Source organism: Nycticebus coucang, chromosome 7 (assembly GCF_027406575.1).
Source record: "Nycticebus coucang isolate mNycCou1 chromosome 7, mNycCou1.pri, whole genome shotgun sequence".
Lineage (NCBI taxonomy): Eukaryota > Metazoa > Chordata > Mammalia > Primates > Lorisidae > Nycticebus > Nycticebus coucang.
In genome coordinates, this window is record NC_069786.1 from 32307172 (window position 1) to 32312460 (window position 5289).

The 5289-nt window shown below is 36.9% G+C and overlaps 1 pseudogene; it reads right to left on the reverse strand.

Annotated features, from left to right (window-relative positions):
- Nucleotides 1-2807: 2807 nt before the first annotated feature.
- LOC128590661 (28S ribosomal protein S15, mitochondrial-like) lies at nucleotides 2808-3566 on the reverse strand (annotated as a pseudogene).
- Nucleotides 3567-5289: the final 1723 nt, after the last annotated feature.

The following is a 5289-nucleotide window of genomic DNA, read 5'->3' on the forward strand; positions in this document are numbered from 1 at the left end:
TCAGAATGGGAGAAAATATTTGTAGGTTATACCTCCGATAAAGATCTAATAACCAGAATCCACAGAGAACTCAAACATATTAGCAAGAAAAGAACATGTGATCCCATCTCAGGGTGGGCAAGGGACTTGAAGAGAAATTTCTGTAAAGAAAACAGATGCACAATCTATAAACACATGAAAAAAAGCTCATTATCCTTAATCATCAGAGAAATGCAAATCAAAACTACTTTGAGATATCACCTAACCCCAGTAAGAGTAGCCCACGTAACAAAATCCCAAAACCAGAGATGTTGGCGTGGATGTGGAGAAAAGGGCACACTTCTACACTGCTGGTGGGAATGCACACTAATACGTTCCTTCTGGAAGGCTGTTTGGAGAATACTTAGAGACCTAAAAATAGACCTGCATTCGATCCTATAGTTCCTTTACTAGTTTTATACCCAGAAGACCAAAAATCACAAGATAACAAAGACATCTGTACCAGAATGCATATTGCAGCCCAATTCATAATTGCTAAGTCATGGAAGAAGCCCAAGTGCCCATTGACCCACGAATGGACTAGTAAATTATGGTACACGTATACCATGGAATATTATGCAGCCTTAAAGAAAGATGGAGACTTTACCTCTTTCATGTTTACATGAATGGAGCTGGAACATATTCTTCTTAGCAAAATATCTCAGGAATGGAAGAAAAAGTATCCAATGTACTCAGCCCTACTATGAAGCTAAATTATAGCTTTCACATGAAGGCTATAACCCAACTATTGCACAAGACTATGGGGAAAGGGCCAAGGAAGGGGAAGGGAGGGGGGAGGTTTTGGTGGAGGGAGGGTAATGGGTGGGGCCACACCTATGGTACATCTTAGAATGGGTACTGGTGAAACTTACTAAAGGCAGAATATAAATGTCTACATACAATAACTAAGAAAATGCCATGAAGGCTACATTGAACAGTTTGATCAGAATATTTCAGATTGTAAATGAAACCAGCACATTGTACCCCTTGATTGCACTAATGTACACAGCTATGACTTAACAATAAAAAAAAAGAAAAGAAAAATCAAAAACAAAAACAAAAGCAATACTATTATCGGTTTTGTGTGAGAGCTGCATCCCCAAACCAAATTTTCCACATTAAAGTGGATAAAAAAAATTGATGTCACAAAATAAAGAGATATATGCTATTTACAATGGCTAGCCTTGAGGATTTCAGATCAAAAGCAAATCTAAAAACATATCTTGCGATATTAAGGCAGTGTATTTTTATTTCCTATAATCTAAGACTATAATCTATTTTTCATAGCTTTCCCTTATCCTTTAAAACAGTGACAAACCAATGGGAGACATATGAAAACAAGCCACTCCTGATATGTGACTTTTTAATTTAAATCCTACTACTTGAAATTATCTAATAATTATGATAAGGGTTGAAGTGTGATGCCATCTTTATTTTATATTAATTTAACAATCAGAAACAATGCAAAGTGCTTTTGTTTGCCCGATAATTGATATTAAAATAATAATATGAAAGGATAAAATGTATAATCTAATAAAAGAATATAATTATACCCTATCATAAAGATCAAGATAATTAGAACCTGAGCTTCCTGGCAGATAGGGGAATAAAAAAACTTCATTCATTATATGATTTTCATCAGAAATGCGAAGGCATACTAATTTTTTGGATATTATTTTCTCTTTAGATTCTAAATTAACTTACATAGTGGATATTGAATAATGTCACATTTCCTCAAGTCCCTCGAGGATTATGGTAAAGGTAGTTTTCACTCAGGATGGTTCCACAAGAGATGAATCAAATGTTCATACATGTGGCTTTGTTTTTGATCTATGCATTTTAGTAATTTGCAGATGTCAAATTACATAATTATTATGAAAATTACATTATAAAATGATCTCAATTTCTTTATCTTTTGTTGATAATCTTAGCATATGAAAACCTTGAATATAAAAATAGAGTTTTCTAACATTGTTTTAAGAGAGGAATGATAAAAGATAGTTATCATTTTGGGGTTATCCTATATGTATATCAATATATTTTTACAGGAAAATTGTAGATGAGTTCTCTAAAGCCATAAGAAGTGTCGTGTACACATACCAGTGATTTTTTTATGTATGTTTAAGGAAGTAATGCTTCAATCATATTATTTTACAATAGAAGTATTTGATTAAATGTAAGTAAGACACATATTTTATTATGTGTTATTTTTTTCTAGAAATACATCAAAATGTTATTTTTTGTGTTTGGAATGGAACAAATGTTAACTTAATTTTCTACAGTACAGAAGGAAAACAATTAGAAATGAGACATATTCAGTTGTTTAGTATGTAGGATTTGTAGTTTTCATAAAACTAGACGACTTCTCTGAATAAATTATGGGAAGAAAAAACAGCTATAGATACTGATTCTAGTATTCTTACGGTTTCTAAATACCACATTTTACATATATTACTTAGTTTTATTTTTTTAACAGAATTTATTGGTTTCCTTTATTTTTGAGATAGAGTCTTGCACTGTCACTTAGAGTGCAGTGGCATGAGCACTTCTTACTGTAGCCTTGAACTCCTGGGTTCAAGCAATCCTTCTGGCTCAGCCTCCAAAATAGCTGGACTACAGGTATGTGCCACCAAGCTCAACTAATAGATTTTTTTTTTTTTTGTAGAGATGGAGTCTTACTATTTGGCCAGGCTGGTCTCAAACTCCTGGCCTCAAGTAACCCTCCTGCCTTAGCCTCCCAAGGTGCTAGGATTACATATGTAGAGTCACTGCACCTGGCTCAGAATTTATTAGTTTTCTTTGAGTGCCTCTGGGAAGGCTTGGGGAAGGCTCTCTAGGTTCCTCTGGTCTTGTTTTCAAGCTGCCCCTTTTGCAGCTTTTAAGGCCTTCTTTTGTCTCTTCAGCTTTTGAGCCTCCTGGTCACGAATCGCGGATGGGCTCTTCTGTAATACAGAGTGGCAAAAGTATACTCCATTCCCAGCTCTCTGCATGTCTTCTTAAAGACATCGTAGTTGGTTTTACAGGGGGTTTTGAGCATCTTTTTTCTCTGGTCGATGCCCATCAGCAAATAGCGTTTGTGGGTTCTGTCCTTTCGATGTTTCTGTGTATGTTCTTCATAATTGCGTATCTTGGCGGTCAAGGCAACAATTCGAGCTTCCAGAGATCTTGTGTCTTCAGGGTTTGCCACGACCTTTTTAATCAACTGTTGTTGCTTGATTTTTAGCTTCTCCTTCTTGTTGGCCATTTCCAAAGATAAGTCTTTTCACGACATCATCAACGTTCTCAATTCCAGGGACGTTCTGGTAGTCTTTGAGCAGCGTGGAAGGCTCATCATCTTGTCTGGGCTGGACTGGTTTCTGGATGGTGTGTCTGCGGGCGGCCTGGAGGAGGAGACCTAAGCAGAAAAGACAGGGCAGGGTTCGAGGCTGCAGGCCCCACTGGCTGGACGGAAGCCTGGCGCTTTCTCTCCCCAGCAGCCCAAGGACTGGTGTCTGAGTCACTGCCTGAATCCGAATGGAACTCAGCGCCCTCCACAGGGTCCTCAGCATCATGACTCTGACTCCCAACCCCAGACTCGAACTTCCACCACTGTCTCGTTCGCACACGGACAGTGTTACACGGGTACCACCATGCTGACCTATTACTCGGTTTTAGATGCTTAATTATTTTCAAATAAGGATAAAAATATCCAGTTATAAAAAAGGAGAAAAATATAATTTACAAAATGTTGAGATTTTTGAAGACCAAAATTGTAAATCTTTAAAAGAGAAAAGACTCCATTATCTTGGAAGTCTTTTTCTAAAATTATTTTTTCCTGTGTTGAATCTAGGATATAATAAATATAGCCCAACCTTGAAGTGATAAATAACAAGTCAATTTTTTTATTTAGGTTGAACAGTTTAAATCCCAGTCATTAATAAATGAAAGCTACTGACAAATAATAATAAAAATAAATATGAGTACAATAGCAATAGCATGCTCGAAGTTTCTTTTATAAGGAAACAGTTCTATGAGCAGACATTAAATCAACAGTAATTATTATGTTACAAAAGTCCAGCAACACCTGTCTTCATGTTACTCTAACATCCTGAGCAATAGTATTGTCTGCCGCAAAGTAAAAGGGGAAGGTTGAAGTTATATTTCACAACAAAAACTGAAATCCTCAAACCCTGAATTCTAACACGCTTACTGAAAAAGAAATTTGACTGAATAAATTGGACCAAACTTGAATATTATTCTATTAATTTTCATTTGAGACTCAACTTGCAGAGATGTACGTAGATGTAATCTAGACCCAACAATCAAGAAATTTTAAATTGGAATTGTGCCTTCAGAGTGAAACTGTTATGACTTATATTTCCAAAGATTACACTCTATGGGACTGTTGAACTTCTTGTGATAATAGTGTGCTTTATTTTTCCTGAAGTTCCAATAGAGGGGTTCAAGACTTTGAGAAAAAGGCATGAGAGGAAGTGTGGGAGAATGATGAAGTGCTGACTGCCGCTTTCTGCCTTTAGGGCTGTCATCACGCGTGGACTGGAATTTCTGGCAAACAGGAAACATGTTCGGAAAGTTCTTGCTTAATTTTGCTCCACAGACTCAACAATCGTTGGTCTGAGTTCAGTGAAAATTACAACACCAATAATAATAAAGCAGTTGATCTTAAAAAGTTACTTCCTAACCTATATTAAAACTTAATAGCATTAACCAGTATGGGGAGATACATGATCTAACACATTTGCTCAAAGTTGGGCACACAGTAAAGTACTTATGAAGTTTTAACGATACCAGAATTTCGTCTTCAAGGGTTCTTGGCCTCAGTGATTCGAAGAATGAATCCACAGAGTACATATCAGTGGTAAGACAGGATTTACTTACAGAAAAGAAAAGAATACAAAAACACCAAAAATCCTGGCAGAGAGAACCCAACTTGGGGAACAAGCTCTCTGGCTCCCTTTCTGTCTCTCCCTGGGCTCTTTGCTCAGGGGTATATATAGTATCATGGGGTTATGTAGCCAAAATACAATTGTTACATTTAGCAGGCTTGGGTCCTCTAAAGTTACATTCAGCCATAACTCAGTTGTTACATTTAGTGGCATGGGCCCAAACTCAGTTAATGAATGGTTACAATCCCTTTTATTCAGGCCTAGAAAACATACATGAAATTGACCAGGCCTAGGAAAGGTGGGGTTCCCCATTCAGCTGGAAGTGCAAGGGGAAGAAGACACCAAGGCAGGATGTCTTCCCAACAGTTGTCCAGCTCCTCTGGCT